The sequence below is a fragment of the Macaca fascicularis genome, chromosome 18 (genome assembly GCF_037993035.2).
Source record: "Macaca fascicularis isolate 582-1 chromosome 18, T2T-MFA8v1.1".
Taxonomy (NCBI): Eukaryota; Metazoa; Chordata; class Mammalia; order Primates; family Cercopithecidae; genus Macaca; species Macaca fascicularis.
Genome location: NC_088392.1, coordinates 6,333,369 through 6,353,085, shown reverse-complemented (window position 1 = coordinate 6,353,085; position 19,717 = coordinate 6,333,369). Strand labels below are relative to the sequence as shown.

At 46.0% G+C, this 19,717-nt stretch overlaps 1 protein-coding gene across 5 annotated transcripts in view; it reads right to left on the bottom strand.

The window, feature by feature from the left end:
- The window catches only part of DIPK1C (divergent protein kinase domain 1C), a 151,448-nt gene that overhangs the window by 70,605 nt on the left and 61,126 nt on the right, over positions 1-19,717 (bottom strand). For all 5 annotated transcript variants that reach the window (XR_012427390.1, XR_012427392.1, XR_012427391.1 and 2 more), the window contains exon 6: positions 2,256-2,377. The gene's annotated coding sequence lies outside the window, so the exon portion shown is untranslated. The remainder of the gene's footprint in view (positions 1-2,255; positions 2,378-19,717) is intronic.

The following is a 19,717-nucleotide window of genomic DNA, read 5'->3' as shown; positions in this document are numbered from 1 at the left end:
TGTATTTGTGAAATTTAGTTGGGATAATCCTGCCCCCCAGTCTTCCAAAATATTAGGGTGCATGGCCCAGCATTGGTACACTTCCCAAAGGCTGGATTGTCCTTCCTAAACAACACAACAGATGAAACACCAGTAACCTAGAGCAAGTTGCACAGCTGCAAGCTCAGTTCATTCCTTCCTTTTTGCATAGCAAGACCCCAAGCCCAGTTCACTCCTTCCTTTTTGCAAGTTGCACAGCCCCAAGCCCAGTTCATTCCTTCCCTTTGTTTCCCCCCTGATCTGACCTTAACTTACTTTCCCTCCTCTCTTTGTCTCTTTTTCCTTTACAATGATCTCTCCTCCAGCGCAGAGAAGTGAAGAGAAGGCCAAGCTATCAGGGTTTCCTACAGCCTGCATCAACTCCACAAAAATAAGCAGTAAAATATTTGCACATTGTGGTCTATATCCGTATTTGGGAAAGAAAATTATTCTTAAAAATTTTTCCAAAGAATCACAATCTGCAGCAATGTAACTCGGCCCACGATAATTACAACCTTTACATTATTATCCAAATGGGTTAGCTCCTTGGAGGGAGGGCCGCATTCTGGCTTCTTCCTGGAGGAGGTTCATACCCCACTGGGGTGATTTCCAAGAATAAAGAAGGCCTCAAAAACAAATTCAAGTTTCTGTCCCTTAGGAGGCAGGAAATCGCGGAACTTTAAATTTACAGCTTTTAAATATTCTCTCTTCATTAAGGACGTGTGTGTGTGTGTGTGTGTGTGTGTGTGTGTGTGTGTATGTATGTATGTATGTATCATTTATATATAAATAAAGCCGGCCAGGAGTGGTGGCACTTTGGGAGGCTGAGGGGGAGCGGATCACCTGAGGTCAGGAGTTCGAGACCAGCCTGGCCACCATGGTGAAACCCTGTCTCTACTAAAAATAAAAAATAAAATAAAATAAATAAAAATACATTTAAAAAATTAAAAAATTAGCTGGGTGTGGTGGTGTGTGCCTGTAGTCCCAGCTACTTGGTAGGATGAGTCACAAGAATCGCTTGAACCTGGGAGGCAGAGCTTGCAGTGAGCCGAGATCGTGCCACTGCACTCCAGCCTGGGTGACAGGGTGAGGCTCTGTCTCAGAAAAAATAAATAAATAAAATAAAACCTTGGGATCTGGCCTCGACCTGTGTTTTATTACTATTGTTTCATAAGGAAGAGAATCCTGTATTAGGCTGTGTGCACTGGCTAGAAAATGCGGATTTTGCTTTGTTTTCTATAAGTGGCTACAGCATAAAAATAACCTCTGAATCCCAATGGGCATCTACTGATATCTAATGCCAGCTCCTTTTTCTAATTATAATGGTCCCTGGAAAGTGTTGTTCAACTTCATTGTTACAACACTGGAATTCTAATAACTTTGGAGACACTGTGGTCGTTTCTCCTGTTGCAGAAGAGTTAGAATACGATTTAATTGGGTGACAGCTGTCCTCAGGAAATGCGGGTAAAGTTCTTGCCTTGTAAGCTAACAATCAAAGGAGTAGTTGACAAAAATACAGTGAAGAAATTCTGGAGCTGGTAGTTTGAATTCCTGTAAGTCCTTAAAATTACAAATTTTAGGGAACCTGGTGGTATTTAGAGAAGAAAACAGAGCTTTTTTTTCCTGCCAGTCAGAATTGTGTACTCTGAAAGAGCAAGTGGGATGAAGAAAGGGCTATAAAGTGAGCTATGGTGTCCAGTGGTAGCCTGCTACAGCTTCAACTCAAAACAGCTTGAGGAAATGTTTTATTCTCCGGGTCCTTAAAACCATGATCTCTACCCACACTCCCTAACTAGAGAGTTTTAGCCACATCTGTCCCTCATCTGAGAACACCACATTTGTGCCTCTGTCAACATCTTGAGTAGCTCTGTGCCAGCAGCCACCCTTGCAATTTAGTTCATTCCTCCATCAGGCTCCAGTTTGGAATCAAGACCTGATTTGACCACAGCCTCATGGGAGATGCTGTACACTGTCTAGTCATGCTCATGACCACTGGAAACTTCCACACGCCATGCAGCTGCCCAGCCTGGGCACCCACAGCCCAGCTTCTCTCCACATGCAGACCTGTCCTCCCTGACTGCTGGCCCAGCTCCTGCAGTCACCCAGCTGCTACCAGAGGGCCCGGTCAAAAATCACACAAGACTTCTACCCAAGTTTTCTAAAATAAGATTGCTTATAAATGCCACTGTCAACCATGTTCAAGGTTTCAACTTCTTAATTTCTGCCAGCATTTCTACCTTAGAGGCTTCCACCAGCTTCCTGCCAGGCAGTCTTCATCTGTCCCCCGATGGACCACTGAGGACCTTTCTATCTGCACAAGGTAAGAGGCAGGAGCTGGAGGGTTTCCTCTAAGACGATTCTGTGGAAGAAAATCCAGAAGACAATATGTGGAAATTATTAGAGAGGAGATTAGGATCCAACAGGACGTGCTATTGTGTCTGTTGCCTCAGCCCGCCCCCCAACAACAAAGACTTCTCTACCCAAAATGGGAAGAGCACTGAGGTTCAGAGACCCTGAGCTAGAGAACATGAAGGTACACCTGCTGACCCGCCTCTCCTCAGAACTACAGAGCTATAAAAACTACATTTTCTGTAACCCAAAGTTCCAGAAAAATAGGACCTAGTCTACACCAGCGGTCCCCAACCTTTTTGGGACCAGGGACTGGTTTCACAGAAGACAATTTTTCCACAGACCAAGGTTGGGGGATGGTTTGAGGATGCTTCAAGCCCATTACATTTATTGTGCACTTTATTTCTATTACTATTGCACTGTAATATATAGTGAAATAATTACATAACTCACCATCCTGTAGAATTAGTGGGAGCCCTGAGCTTGTGTTCCTACAATTAGATGGTCTCATCTGGGGGTGATGGGAGACAGTGACCGATCATCAGGCCTTAGATTCTCATAAGGAGCCTGCAGCCTAGATCCCTCCCATGTGCTGTTCACAGCAGGGTTTGCACTCCTATGAGATTCTAATGCTGCCCCTGATCTGACAGGAGGCTGAACTCAGGCAGTGATGTGAGCGATGGCGAGCGACTGTAAACACAGGTGAAGCTTGGCTCACTTGCCTGCCACTTCACCTCCTGCTGTGTGGCCCAGTTCCTAACAGGCCACGGACAGCTACTGATCCATGGCCAAGGGGTTGGGGACTCCTGATCTACAGGATATGTTTACGTTGGAGAAAAATAACTTGAACACACAGCATACCTAATAAAGACTAACAAATGGCCCAGACAATAAGTGCCCCGAGTTCAGTGGAAAAAGAGGGTCCTCCTGGGACCTGCTTCCATCTGGCACAGGTAGAGAAGATACCTCTGTGAATTGCAGACTTGAGAAGAACCCTGGGAAATGGATAGGAGAGGCAAAAGAAGGACATTTGCAAATGTCTGGTGCTGGAAATTTACACATGTGTTGGAAGGCAGGGAGTAGATCAGCTTGTCTAGAATGCGGGATTGTGAAGAGAAGCGGTAGGAATTTAGGTTGTAATGGTGTGTTGGGGGCCTTCAGGTGGCTTGGGATTTTACTCAAAATGATTTTTTTTGAGACGGAGTCTCACTCTGTCACCCAGACTGCAGTGCCGTGGCGCAATCTTGGCTCACTGTAACCTCCATCTCTCGGGTTCAAGTGATTCTCCTGCCTCAGCCTCCCGAGTAGCTGGGATTACAGGCGCCCGCCACCACGCCTGGCTAATTTGTATATTTGTAGTAGAGCTGGGGTTTCACCATGTTGGCCAGGCTGGTCTTGAACTTCTGACCTCAAGTGATCCACCCATCTTGGTCTCCCAAAGTGCTGGAATTACAGGCGTGAGTCACTGCTCCCAGCCGACAGTGATTTTATTATAATCACTAGAAAGCATCCAGTGAGTTTCTAAAATAAATGATAAAGGTGAGAAGGGAGACATGCATTTTGAGTTCTCCTCCTGCCGTCATGTAGCTGCTAACAATTCTATTTCATGCCTCTGCTGCCTTCTCCCTAGACCCGAGACAAGCAGACGTCCTCATGCTGCCAGTAAGAGATGGCAGCAGAGGGGGAAGAAAGGAATGTAGGTTTTTTCAACCATGGGAGCCAACAGCAGGGAGCCTTATATCCCCACTATCCTGCTTTCATCCAAGCAACACACATTTATTACCAACTGTGTACAGATGCTTTGAACATTGATTCATTACGGAATCATAAATCTCGGGTAAGAAGGAGCCTAAGATGTAATCCGGGGCCTTAACCAAGGGCCTTCAATGAACTTAAGTACAAATAAACCCCTGATGTGAGTGAGCCTCCAAGGCCACAAGAAGAGAAGAGAGTCTGTTTCCTACCTGTACCGGGCAGGCCTGTAGCCAGAAGCCCTGGGCCAGTGCGGGGAGGGGCATGGCTTTCAAACTGTGGCCAGCAGTGGCGGTGGGATTGTCTTGCTGCACATTTTCAAACTGTAGAAACAGCACCGTGTGGCACCGTTGGTGTTTGTTAAGACACTGGATACCAGGAATTCCAAAAACTAACCCTGCCGCAGCAGCCCTGCATCCCCATTGCGGGGTAAGGATCATGGTTGGACTGTGAGGCCCATCAACACGTGAAAAATAAAACAGACCCCATGGTCAACTCCCCATGGTCACCTCTGCGGGAGAATCAAGCTCACCTGGCTGTAAATGGCAAGAGTGACTCTTCTCCCTCAAAACTGCTTTTAGACAAAGGCCGCTGCTTGCCTGAGGTCACAAAGGCCGTCCTTGTCAGACAAAGCTTCTGAGAGGCTCAACATCGGCTGAGCGGTGCCCTCCTCCTACTGTGGGAGCCGCACCAGGGAAGAATAGAGAGAAATGCTGCTCCCCTGTGTCCTTCTAGTCAATCGCTTTGGCTCCGGGGGACAAAGTAACAGGAAACCATTTCTAAACCCTCCTTGTTTACCAGGTGCCAGCTGTTAGTGGCCGGTGAACCAGGGCCCCCCATCGGTATGGGGAAGGGCAGCTTGCCAACAGTTTTTTGTGTCAAAACTGCTAACAATGCCCCGTCCAACTCCCTCTTCCCCACGGATGAGCAGTCCTCCTTATGAACATCTGAGCCCCGCGCCATAACTTCAAGTTTTTAACAGGCTGTATTTGAGTTCTGTAAGACTCAGCCATATTCATGTTGAGATGTAAATCTCACATCGCACCCATGGCCGTTCTCTCCCCGCAGAGCAGACCCAGACCAGCCCCGGGAGATTGTGAATTGTGTGCGTTATGGGGAGGGGCGGGAGGAAGGCAGGGGGCAGGCGCTACTCTTTCCCCTTCTCTCTCCTGGCTCAATCTGTAATAGCGGCCAGGGAGGACCAAGAGAGACAGACAGCTCATCTCCAACCCAACAGCCCTGGCAAAGCCTCTCCCTCTGGGCTGATCCTGGCTTCACTTCCAGCCGTGGGTCTGAGGGCGACTGTGCAGGCTACGGGCCAGCAGCCCCGTCCACCCAGCAGAGCCCTGCGCCCTGGTCCCAGGGAGGCTGGGAGCTTTCTCTGGCTCCACGGGCCCTGCCTTTGGGATTGCAAACTTGGGTGACGGCCCCTGCCCCCTCCTCCTGGCTGTCCCAGCACACCGTGCCTGCTCCAGGCGCTGTGGGCCGGTCAGCTTCCCCATGACTGAGCAGACGCCTTGCTGGGAAGGACATGAGGTGCCCTTTCCTGGAAGACGCCTGGGACGTAATGAGGGGTTCCCTTGGGACTCGCTGCTCCTCTTTTCCCATCCCCTGGGGAGGTGCAGAGTGAGGCAGCCTCTCCAAGAACACACGTACTCCAGAAGGGCGGCTGTCCTCCCCGTTGCCTGAACCGGCCTTGGCAAAAATCATAACAATGAGAAAATTATGTGTCGACCAACAGTTGAACTCTGTAAAATATTTGAAGAGATTTACTCTGAACCAAAAAATGAATGAACATGGCCCGTGACACAGCCCTCAGGAAGTCCCGAGAATATGAGCCCAAGGTGGTCGGGGCGCAGCTTGATTTTGTACATTTTAGAGAGTCAGGAGCCATCAATTAAATACATTTAAGAAACACATTGGTTTGGCCGGGTGCGGTGGTTCACGCCCCTAACCCCAGCACTTTGGGAGACCGAGGTGGGTGGATCACGAGGTCAAGAGATCAAGACCATCCTGGCCAACATGGTGAAATCCCATCTCTACTAAAAACACAAAAAATTAGCTGGGCGTGGTGGTGGCGGGCGCCTGTAGTCCCAGCTACTCAGGAGGCTGAGGCAGGAGAATCACTTGAACCCGGCAGATGGAGGTTGCAGTGAGCCGAGATTGCGCCACTGCACTCTAGCCTGGGGACAGAGCCAGACTCTGTCAAGAAGGAAGGAAGGAAGGAAGGAAGGAAGGAAGGAAGGAAGGAAGGAAGGAAGGAAGGAAGGAAGGAAGGGAGAGAAGGAAAAAAGAAAGAGAAAAAGAAAGAAAAAGAAAGAAAGAGAAAGAAAGAAAGGAAGGAAGGAAAGAAGGAAGGAAAGAAAGGAAAGAAAGGAAGAAAGGAAGAAAGAAAGGAAGAAAGGAAGAAAGGAAGGAAGAAAGGAAGAAAGGAAGGAAGGAAGGAAGGAAGGAAGGAAGGAAGGAAGAAAGGAAGGAAGGAAGGAAGGAAGGAAGGAAGGAAGGAAGGAAGGAAGGAAGGAAGAAAGACAGACATTGGTTTGGTCCAGAAAGGCGGAACAACTCAAAGACTCAAAGTGGGGGTGGGGGACTTCCAGGCTATAGGTGAATTTTAACATTTTCTGGTTGGCGATTGGTTGACTTTGTCTAAAGACCTGGGATAGATAGAAAGGGAATGTTCAGTTTAAGATAAAGATTGTGGAGACCAAAGTTCTTTTGAAGTCTTATAGTGGCAGCCCTTAGAGATAATAAGTGACGAATGTTTCCTATTCAGATCTTAATCTCTTTAGGATTGGGAGGGTCTAGAAGAAACAGATCTAGCTGTGTAGAGATTCTTTACAGATGCAAATTTTCCCCCACAAAGAACAGCTTTGCAGGGCCTTTTCAAAATATGGCAAAGAAACATGTTTTGGGGTAAAATACTTTTATTTTCTTCTTTGTCTCATAATGTTATGCCAGAGTCATTTTGGAAAGTAAATCACAATATATAGGGTTAAATAAAACCCATCTGATGAGAATTTGTGATTTGTAGAGCATGACTCCTCAGACCCCTTAGATAGGAATTTGGGCAAGATAAAAACATCAGAGTTTAGTCCTCATACGGCAGTGAGGGAGATCTGATCTAGCCAACCCCCATCTTGCCTTTGGCCTTCAAATCACCCTTGATCATTCCTGGACTTGGGTCAAACTAACTTTGGGAGACACGGAGTTTATAGTTTAGATGATAATTGCCTTTCCCTAAACTCAGTCACCTTTGTAAAGCTAAGGCAAAGCTACCAGGCTAGGAGGATGAGAGGAGCCTGAATTCCATGAAGGTGTGGATATAAACATTACAAACCACTATTCCAGAGGCCACAGGATATGCAACTTCCCCAGTTACTGCTGCGGATACCATCACTATTGTAGAACCCAAGAGCGGCCTTGTGAGATACCTTTTCAGGCTTTTTTTTGCATGTTTGATGACTGAAGGCTCCACCTGGACCCACCAACTGCTCCTGTGGCCCCGCCCAGAAGTGACTCATGGTGCATGAAGACCATTTCCCACAGCCCTGTGACTGTACCCCCAACCAGTCAGCAGCAGGCACCCATTGTCTAGCCACCCCCACCATTCTTCCCCCAAACTCTCCTTGAAAAACACTAGCCTCCGAATTTTTGGAGAGGCTAATTTGAGTAATAAAACTCCAGTCTTCCATTTAGCTGGCTCTACATGTGTAAAGCTCTTTCTCTCGTGCAGTTCCCCTGCCTTGATAGATGGGCTCTGTCTGGGCACCAAGCAAGGAGAACCCATTGGGTGGTTACAAGTCCTCCCCTGATGCTAGGTAGGGCTCCATCAATTGCTGCAATGGTGTCTTTCAGCAAGCCCCACGGGATGACAATCTCAGTGGCTGTGGTTTTCTAAACAGAGTGGGGAATTCTTGGTGCCCCAATCTTACCCCTAAAGGCAGCCAGTGTTAAGTTCCTTATGATTCCTTAAACCCCTTCCACACTGTGCTTCTCTAAGCACACGTTAATCTATCCATTTATTATTTAATGGCCCAAGAGGGACCCTGCATGCCCAGAGCTCTGCATCTCACCTTTCCTATAACTACATGTTGGAGAGCTTGTCATACAAGCCTACAGATAACAGCTACATCCTAGTCCTTCAGGTGCATAAAATGCCATTCACCCACCACAAGCTCTGTACTAGTGAAGACATGGTTGGTTCAAACTGTGTGTGCTGTTACAGGCATCCTTTCCTCGTCCACAGCACATGCTGCCTGCAGAGTTTGCTTCCGGTCTTTTTAATGCATGTGATTCCGCTAGGAGAGTATCAGCTCAACAGGAATTCCCTGACTTTGATGAAGGATCATTGTTACTAACACTCTGGCTAATGGTAACCCTTAGATGTGTGCGGCATCTTACACCAGACCAAGCACACACACACCTACCTTCTATTCAAACCTCACAACACCCTGCCAGCCAGAGGATTTCCCTCCCTCCTGGCCACATATTGGAACCCATGGGTGGGGGACTTTAAACATCCCCATATTTGTTACCAGTGGCAGGTATCTGAGTTACCACGAGTTACTGGTGGCATATTCGGACAGGTCTGCAGCAACTTCAGCCCTTGCCCCCTCAGAAGAAAGAATTCGACTGAGGGGCATAAAACAGAAAAAGAGACCGAGAAAAGTTTCAGAGCAGGAGTGGAAGATTATTATTGTTTTTGTTATTATTATGATTTTGAGATGGAGTCTCCCGCTGTGGCCCAGGCTGGAGTGCAGTGGCGTGATCTCAGCTCACTGCAACCTCCTTCAGAACAGGAAAGAAATAAGATTCACTTGGAAGGGACCCAAGTGGGCACCTGAGGGTCAAAGAGCAAGTGCCCCGTTCAACTGTGATCCTAGGACTTCATAGGCCCGCCTCTTTCCCATGATTCTCCCCTCAGGGTGGGCTTCTCACATGTGCAGTGCCCTCTTTACCCTGAGGAAGTGAGCACGCCCAGTGCATTGAGGAAGTCATATGCATGCCTATCTGAGGCTTTCTTCCCTTTCCCGTGGAGTGCCCCTGGAAGGTCAGACTTCGCCATTTTGTCTGTTAACGTGCACGCCCAGGACGTCTTTTCTCGCTGGCTCTGCATTCAATGAACACTTTAATGTCAACAGCGGTGGGTCATCAGGAGACCGGCTCTCCTTGGTGCGCTGGCACCAGCTGCTACATTGTCGTTTTTAGAGAGGCAGTGTGATAGTTGTCGAACCATCACCTGGCATTCCTAGTGGATGGGAGCAGAGCCCTCTTCCGCCCCGCTCATGCCTGTCTAACCAACTGTACCATATTCAGGCCGTACCCTACAGCAGTTACACCAGAGCTCTGAGGATGGGACCCAGGTCTTAATGCTGCCTTTAAAACCCTGGGTGATTGCAGAGGGCAGCCAAGGTTGAGAACCTCAAAGCCATTCTGGAAATGTGAGCAGGGAGGCCCGACAGGAGGCGGCGGTCTGACTCCACCTCAGTGCGTATGGAGAGTAAAGGTAAGACACGCCTGGAAGTGTCTGTCCATGTATGAAACCGAGACAGACTCAGCATCTGCACCCACTGCAAGTTCTCAGCACCCTTTTCCTCTTAGCTACGGCATTCTGACTCTCCCACCTGTGGAGTCCTAATAAGGGAAAGGGAGTCAGGCTGGTAGGAACAGGGGAAAGCAGAAAGAAAAAGCAGACAAGCTCTAAGTCTGCCTTTCTTTGTGGTCCAGGACACATAGCCCTCCTGCACAAATAACTCACAATCTTCCTGCAACTGGCTCATCCTCAAAACACCTTGACTGATAGAAAAATGCAAGTTAGCTCACTGCAACCTACGTAGCCCTCTCCAGCACAAGCACCATCCTATAAAACGCCCTGCAAGCCTGCATCTCCTAGCAGCCAGCTCCTCTCTTGCTAATCTTCATGTTGCTTTCTTGTAACATATTTTCCTACTTTTTCTAATAAGCCTGCCTTTCTTTACCTACAACTGTCTTGGTAAATTCTTTTTACCACCCACACCACTGGCCCCAGATAGTTGCTACCCACACCACCACCCCCATCTCTCCACTGAAAATATCCCAAAAGAGGCCACCAAGGCCAGATCACATGCCCACCTCCCAGCCACAGCCATGTGGACTGACCCTCCTGTAACATCAAGTGGGTGGCCCCCACCCTTCCTCCTAAGGTGTGTCCCCAGCCTATGGGACACCAGCTGCCTTGGCTTTCTTCTGTCTTTAGTTGTTCCTCCACATATTCCCATTCATCCCCCTCTCCTTACATCTTGTGTTCCCAGGATTCCGTCCTCACTCCTACACTCTCCAGGGACCTGGTTCACTCCGTGGCTCTGATTATCACTTACATGCAAACAATTTCAAAGTCTATATTTCCAATGCAAACCTCTTTGCCTGAGCTCGCTCAAGCTGGTCGTCTCTACATCAGTGCCTAGTTAGCACCAACATTCATCAGTCATGAGTTCTGACTCTTACCATATTCTCCCTCAATTACTGCAATAAACTTCCTAGCTAGTTTACACATCTCTGGACAGGCTCCCGCAAACCTGATCCATTCTTAGAATGCAGCCTGAGTGCTCTTTCAAGATGTAATATTTCCATCTCCCAGATTTATAACCACGACGACTCCTCCAAAACTTTCAGAGGATGATTCACTTGTTTTGGCTTAACCTGCAAGCCTCACTCCTCTCTAACTTCATGATTGCCAGGACCCTTTCATTCCCCCTACAGCGAATGGCTTTCCCTTCTCCCAGGCCTTGTGATCTTTCCTCTTGGCCAGAAATGCATTTCAAGGTGGCATAGCTCTAAAGCCCACCTCCACTGCTCCTCCTTTTCTCATGTCCATGGAGCTTACACGCAGCTGTCATCTCACATTTACTTGGGTGTACCACCTCCCTCCCAGACCATCAACTCCTTCAGGGCCATACTGGTCTTATTTCATTTTTTTTTCAGCCCCAGCACCTGAGAAAATACTAGAAGAGCTTCTGAGATCCTGAAATGTTTTTATATGTTATTTATTTTTGTGCTAGTTCAGCCAAAAGAAGTGCAGTGTTGCTTCTTACATGAAATTAACTAGATACTTTTCTTTTGTTAGTTTTGTGGCCAGAACAATAGTTGTTTACAGAAGGAACAAATATGAAAAGGATCTGCAGGTCCAAAGTCACCTGTTTCCTGCACACACCTCTCTGCATTGTCTGGGTCCTGTATTAGTATCTTTCTCATTAATTGAGATTATAAATAAGATGTTAGAAATAAACATGTAGGCACACACAAGGCATTGCCAGTAAAATGTTAATCAATGGCCAGATACAAAGAGGTTGGGGAAGGCTTTAAAATTCCTGGCTTGGAGTGCAACGAAATTTCATCGGCCCCTTGGGCCTGCTGGGACCAGTGCAAAGCTGATGGGATATGCTGCCTGAGGCTGCCAGGAAAATGTTAGCAACGGGTGAGGCTGCAGTTGTGCCTCAGAGAATGGGTAGGGTTTTGGAACCTGGAAATGTGGATGCAACAGCAGATTCAGAAACTGGAAAATTCAACAGCAGGTAGGCAAATGGTTGGATGTACACGCAACTTCCCAGAGACATGTCTATGGCATGAAGGTACCCGACACTGCACAACTCCATCTCATGTGTTGACTCCCTGAGGGCAGAGAGGGCTGAGTAGCACCTGCAATGGGTCCCCAAAGTCAATCTATGCAGGACCTACTGGGGGTCCACAGGCAGAATAGGCCTGAAAATGCCTTTGAGGTGCTCCTGGTAGATGGTGCCAGCCCGGATGATGGTCCCCAAACCATGGTGCATCTTCAATGACCATGGTTCCTAAATCCATGGAGTCTTGGCCCTTCCTTTGTCAGATTTAGTTTGGGCACCCCCAGCAGAATATAGTTCCTGAATCTGGTTTCAGTCTGAGGAAGCCAAGGTTGGGGTTGGAGCTCTCTGCATGGAGTTTGGGGAACACAGCCCATTTCTCTGCCAGGAAAGAAGTGGAAGTGACACAGCGAGGCTCGGTGAGGAGAGCCTTGGTTTTATTCAAATCACAAAGAGAGAGCTGCCTTCGCCTCCCTGCCAGCAGGGCCCAGGCTCTTTAACCCTGGTCTTGGGGCATTCCGTGACTGTCCAGAGAGATGACATTCACCATTCCATTCCTTCTCTTCATTGTGACAGAGTCTGAACCTGGGGAGGAAATGACGAACCTGCGATCTTCACAACTTCTCCAGAGTAATCGGATCAAAGCCTGCCTCACGGTGAAACTGGCTCTTCAGGAAGTGTTTGCTCAGCTCCTTGTAGAGGACGCAGTTCCTGCAGGCTCCGTGTATCACCTGACAACCACGAACAAATTCTTTGCTCTTGTTTTTCGCTTTCCTTCCCGGACCCCTAACCCTGGTCATTAATCTTTGTCTTTCAAATGTTTTCCTAGACAGTGGGAGATGGAATGAATCCTAGTGTGGGCTGCCTGCATTCTGAGAAAGTCAGAGATAACATGGCCACGAGACCAGGGGAGGAGCATTGGGGGTCAGGTGCTAGGACCTGCTGCCTAGAATCACCTGGATTCCAAACCCAGGCCATGAGCTTCCAGCCAGCCTGGTGTGAGGGGGATGCAGCGTAGGTGAGCCCCAAAGTGGGGCTTAGTCTGTGAGGGTTCTTGGCTTTGCCCAGGAAAGAATTCAAGGACAAGCCAGAGGAAATAGCTTAACGGAAGCAGCAGTGTGACAGCTTCGTGACTGTTCCTGCAGAGGCAGAGAGTAGCCGTTCAAGGCAGTTCTGCAGTCATATTTATACCTACTTTTAATTACATGTGGACTAAGAGCCAGTTTATGCAGACATTTCTAGGTAAAAGGCAGTAACTTTGGGGCTGTCAGGTCATTGCCATGGTAAAAGGCAGTCACTCCTGGGTATTGCCATGGCAATGTTAAACTGGCATGGCACACTGGTGGGTATGTCTTATGGAAAGCTGCTTCAACCCCATCCCTGTTTTAGCTAGTCCTCAACTTGGTCCAGTGTATAAGCCCTGCCCTACATGTTGAGTCCCAACTCCCACCTCAAGAGCACCACAACAGAGAGCAGAGAGCTGCAGCCAAAACCCAGGTTCCATGGGACTGGCTCATTCATGCTGGGGAGACGGTCCCCCAACAGACCTCCCCTAAAGTGCTCCATGTCCTTCTCAATCCCTGTATGTCACAACTCTTATTTTAATTAGGCATAAAAATTACATAATGCAGAAATTACATAATGTGATTACATAATTACATTAGCCTTTGGGGTTGGAGTATTCTGATTTGCTAAATGAAACCACCAGAGAATTATCTACAGAAAAAATTCCTGCTTTAGAACAAGTGAGGCATCCAGCACAGTTCTCATAAATATCGGTTGAATGAATATGTTTTGGGTAAAATACTAAATAAATCATATAACACATTATATATCACATACCATAGAAAGCTCAGAAAATAAAGGGAGAAAACTCCTCATAACCTCACCATTATGACCCAACTGTTATGGTTTTATGGTTTCTCTTTTACTTTTTACATACAAAAGTAAATAGTTCTCCTCGTTGTGTTCTGGTGATCTTGCAGTTTGATTTTCTTCAACTTAAATTTACACCATGACCAGCTTCCCATGTTGCCCATATAATCTACATAATTATTGTGTTAATGACTGAATATGTTTCAGATTTCATGGTGACAATGTTTCATCATGAACTTATATTTCCTTAACATTGGGCATTTGTGTTGCTTATAATTTTTGCCATTTTTACATAATGCTGTGATGAACATCTTACTCCATATAGCTTGGTTAATAATATTAACAATTTGATGCAGCTAAAGAAAATCTGAGTTTCATGATTCTTATCTTCATGATACTAAGCACTTAGGCTTAGCACTGAGGAGAGAAAAAGACATTTCAAATGATAGTCAATCCAATAAAAGCCTTCATGTGTTTAATCCTATAATCTAGCAAAACTTCATTAAATCAGATTAACTGGGGGAAGGTAAGGTTCAGTTAGTGGATCTAATTAAGCAAATTTTATTTTATTACTTCTAATTACACAGAAATGCAAGTTTGTTTTTGACTTTTTCCAAGTGAAACTCCTTCAAGATTTGCAAATACTATTTAATTTGTGAGAAACACTGACAATGTTAAGTTGACCACAATGGGCACTGATAATGCACTTACAACGTAGTTAATATAATCCAGTGGCAAGGTGATTTTAAAATCTGGACAACATCTTGGCCAGCTGACAGGTGACTTTGCATGGCTAGGAAGGAGTGAGACGAAGCAAGGCATTGCCGGAGGTTTGTCTAAGGAGCAAGCTCATATTTTCCTGCTTCTGCTATGTAGGTGACTTTGTTGCCACAGACAGGCTGGGGTTTCTTCTCCACAGACATGATCCAGGCTCTTGGGCTGGGAGAACTGCACGGCTGAGAGCTGGAGAACGCTCGGAGGAGAGGGCAGAAAGGCCGACAGCAGTGCCCAGCACAGAGCAGGTGCTCCATAAACATGTATTGAATTAATTATTGATGAATTAGTAAGTATTTAATTGGATAGGGAGGCTGTGATAGTTTGCCTCTTTGTCTACTTGGCCAGGCCGTGGTACGCAGTTACTGAATTAAATGCTGACCTAAGTGTTGCCATGGGGTCTTTTGTAGATGTGGTGAACACCTACAATCAATAAGACAGATTACCCTTGATAATATGGGTTGAATCAACTGAAAGTCTTAATAGCAAAAACTGAAATTTCCCAGAAAAGAGGATATTCTGCTTCAAGACTGCAACATTCCCTCCGGTCTCAGTCTCCAGGTGCTGGCCTGCCCTGCTGAATTCATATCTAACAGCTCCTGTGGTGGTCTGAGCCAGTCTCCTGCTGGCTCTGCTCCTCTGGAGAACGCTGGCTCATTCAGAGGGCCTCAGCTTTCCTCCACGTTGCTCCCGGAACTCTAACACCAAGCCCAAGTCCTCCAGGCAACAGACTGAAAAATGCTTTTTTGGGGAACCTGACCAGCTCAAGAGGAAATTTCCTAAATATAGCTAGCGGTGCTAGTGGTTCTCCCATTACACAGCTCAGCAGATCACCCCACGAGAACCCTACACCCACCAAACCCATATAAATCCTCACATCTTTAATCAGCTTCTTTGTCCCAGTTACCAACTATGAAGAAGAAGGAAATCCAGGAACACTCAGGGAATAACAGTAAAAGGGCTCCTGGCTATGAAAAGATAATGGCAAAATGGAAAACTCAATAGAAGAATTAGAAGGGAAAGATTTGGAAATCTCCAGAACATAGAGCAAAAAGAGAACAGAAAAGAGGAGAGAAAAGATAAGACAAAAGTAGATATTTCCAGAAAGCCTAATATCCATTTTAAAAACATAAAAATAATATCTAAAACAGAAGAAATAATCAAAAAAGTAATTCAAGAAAACTTCTCAAGAAGTAAAAGGCATGAGTTTCCTGATAGAAAGACTCACTAAGGACCCAATACAATGAATGGAATTTTATAGCATGGTGAAGGTTCAGAACATTGTACCCAAAAAAACACTACAAATGTCCAGAAAGAAAAGCATAAGTAACATCTAACAAGCAGAAATCAAAATCGCTTCACTAGGTGATAGCAGGAACTCAGAGGCAATGGTGCCTAATTTCTTCATTATTGTAAAGGAAAAATAAATTTTCAGCTTAGACATCTATGTCCAGCCAAATAGATTGCATTAGAGAAGATTCAAGGCATTTCAGAGAGTCAAGGTCTAAAATAAATGAACGCCCAGGCTCCCTTTCTCAGACAGCCACTGAAATGTGCTCCACCAAACAAAGAAGGCGAAGCTATGGAATACAGAAAGGAAGTGAGAGGAGGAGAATGTGTGTCACAGTAGTGAAGGGCCATCTCGGAATCTAGCTGCTCACTTGGCCTAGAGGGTGACCCTCAGATGGAGCAGGGTAGGAGGACCTGAAAGACGTCTTCAGGATAGCAGGTCTGGTGGCTGAATGTCTTGACAGGAGATTCAGACAAATGGAAAGGAGTTTGAGGTTGAATTTATAACAAAAACATGAAAACCAAGCAAACAAAAAAGACACTTAGGAAGTGCAGGGAAAACAAAACTTTGCAGAGCAAATGCATAGCTCAGCTGTGAATAATCTTTAGTCATAATGATATAAACTTTGAACACTGACATAAGCAAAATGATGGTGGAACAACATTGGGGAGGTGTGTGAAGGTCGTGGGGATGGAAGTGGAGGAGGGGCAGGAGGAGAGTTCAGCAAACCCTCGTCTCCATCACAAGTGAGTAAATAATGCCTGATGTTGCAAGGTGAAGGGTGGCAGTGGCAATTGAGCATGGGTTTTAAAGACAGAGGTAAATACTCAAATCTCAGCTCCCAGTGAAGTGGCTACTTCCTTGCGGGGAAAATGAGGGACAGGAGGGCTGGGAGCTACTGGGTTTTTTTCTAACAATCTTTGCAGAGCTTTTTGAATGTTTAAACTATGTGCATACGTAACTTTGGTGACAATAAAAACTAGAACACAAAACAAAAAATGAAAATCTTAAGATTTAGCCCAGCCTATGTCCAAATGATCTCAAAAAAGTCTAAATAAATATTCGTGACTTCTTGCTGTCATAAAACCACCGCACCATTGAGTAGTTCCAGCATGTCACCGTTTCATTAAAATCTTACCACTTTGGAGGCACAGATGAAATTGTAGAACTTGAGGAGCGTCCCAGTTGGGGGTGTGTCCTGCTCTAGGATAAGGCAATGTTTCTATTTCCTGTACAGTGAGACTATCCATGATATTACCTAAGTGGATACTCTTCTGTCCCCTATTCTAGAATGCTCTTCACCTTTCCTCTAGTTGCTTGGTAAGAGCTATGCTCTGCTGAGCCTGATGACTTATCAGTGCTGACCATGGGTGGGGCTCAAGCACCAAGGTCTGTAGTCACAGGTTTATCAACACCTGTGGGCAGGTGTTAACCCGGATAAGATGACAGACCTTACAAGCTGAAGGTGGCAGAGAACTCTGAGGGAAAAAGGCAAATTTTGATTAGGAAAATAAATTTATCCTGGTGTTCTCAATACTCTTCCTCCACACCCGGTGTATCAGTCTGTTGTCATGCTGCTAATAAAGACATGCGTAAGCCCGGGTAAATTTATGAAGAAAAGAGATTTAATGAACTTACAGCTCCACACGGCTGGAGAAGTCTCATATCATGGCAAAAGGTGAAGGAAGAGCAAAGGGACGTCTTACATGGCAGCAGGAAAAACAGCGTGTTCAGGGGAACTCCCGTTTATGAACCATCAGATCTCATAACACTTATTCACTACCATGACAACAGTGTGGGGGAAACTGCGTGATTCAATTATCTCCACCTGGCCCCACCCTTGACGTGTGGGAATTATTACAATTCCAAGTAAGACTTGGGTGGGGACACAGCCAAACCATATCACCCGGTCATGTGACGTGGGTGGTCATATGTCGGAAGGCAGATGGAACTATGAGACAATCGTATTGAGTAGACTGTTTTTGTGTGTATGTGTGTATATCCTTTGGGATCGCTCATGGCCCATGGGCTGGGTCTTTGGGAACAAGGAACAGCATCTCTGAAAAGGAGACATTTTTACCACTTCCTTTTCCAGGTGGACAGGCTGAAGAGAATTGCTGGCCAGTAGCAGAGCCGGTACTTGGTACTCAAAGTCAGATCTGTCTGACTCTCATGCTCATGGTCTTTCAACTATTCTTGAAAAATTTTAGAGGCCTGGTGATAATTTTATGTGCCAACTTGACTGACCCATAGGGTGCCCACATATCTGGCTATACATTGATTGTTTTTCCTTGCTATGCTTTTTTTTTTTTTTTTTTTGGAACTAATTAAACTCTAGACTTTATTTGAATTTGATTAGTTTTCCACTTAGGTTTTTTTTTTTTTTTTTCTTTTTCTGGGATCCAATCCACGATGCCACACTGCACTTAGCATATATAGATTTTTGAGGAAGGTGATTAAGCACTGGGTTTTTCATGGTTTTGCTTTAAAAAAATCGAATTTGCTTAAACAGAAGGAAGGAAATGTTGAAACTTGGTTTTTGTATGACAAATAAAACTTAACCAAATAAACTTACAGGTCTGATAATTACAACACACACACACACACACACACACACACACACACTCCTCTTGACAGAATATAAAGTGCAAGATTAGAACAAAGGGAAACTAGGTGAGCGATTAGTGCTGACTGCCTGCTGTCCACTCAGATGGCAGCCAGCCACCAAAAGCCTCCCTCCCCTGGAGATGGATTTGCCCCAGGGCCTTCTCAACATCAAGTCTGCTACTCACATGCAGAGTGGCAGGCCGGGGCCTGGAGGTCAACTTCACAAACTGGGACTTGCCTGAGACTCATAAGGGACACACTGGTAGAGCAGGGGCCAGAAAGCAGGTCTCCCCATGTGCCTGGGGTCTCACTCCGTGAACTGACTTCAGGCGCACAGCATACACCCAGGCACTGGCTTCCAGGATGAACCTGGAGCATGTCAGACTCATGCTGTGAGAGAAAAAGGGACAAATCCCAACACCATGAGAAAATGTAGGAAAGAAAAATGCTTCCAGACTATCGCTAACCTAATATTTTCTTATTTCTCAAACTTGGAACACCTTTGCCCATTTTCAGATCTCTGGGCATGTTCTCAAGAAATCCTGCTACTTCCAGTGATTAAAAGCCCCCTGGGAGAGCACTCTTGGGCACTTAGGATTCCAATTTCTTTATTACGGTCTCATGTTTCCCAACTGGAAATACCACAGTTAATGTATCTATGTTTAAAATACAGCACTCGAAGTATTTGCTAATGTTTCACTTAATCTTGCATTTCTCTGGCACCTGTAGAAATTAGGAGCCTGGGGAAAATAGTGATTAGCAAGCATTTATAGCTGATAGCACCCTGTAATTGCAAAAGGAACTTTTAAATGCTTTTAAGCCATTCATTTCCCAATCCCTTTCCTGTGAGAAGGTGGCTCTATTCCAGAAAGCTGGTTAGGCCGTTCCAAAAAGTTATAGCACATATGTGCGGGAGACAGAATCCTCGCAGTTCTCAAGCCCAAGTTTGTCTGCTCCTGTAAAGCTTATGGGGGCGCTTCCTCAGCACAGAGCTGGGTTATAATCCTGGAATCAAGTGGTTGCCCTCTGCAAACTTCCACCCCATTAGCGCCCAAAAAAGGGGGAAACGTTCACCCTAGCGAACTTCAGTACATAGAATGCACAAATCACTTGGATGATTTTTCTCTGACATGGTAAATCCCAGCTTCCTCAAGCTTTTTCATGTCATTCCATTGCATCAGCACAATACTCTTTAGGAGACCATCTTTTTTAAGCAATAAAATGTAAAGTGCAGGAACTATGAGTTTTGGTCTTTAGTTGTGCAATCTAAAAAGCTAATGGTCTGAGGGGTGCAGGGCCAGGCCCCAGAAAGGGCACAACTTCAGTGAAATAGCTCCTCAGTTTCCCCTGTTTTTTAAAGAGGAGGTGGCACCTAACATAAAATAATGCATTACTTGGCCAGGGTTGCAGTGGCTCACACCTGTAATCTCAGCACTTTGGGAGGCCAAGGCTGGTG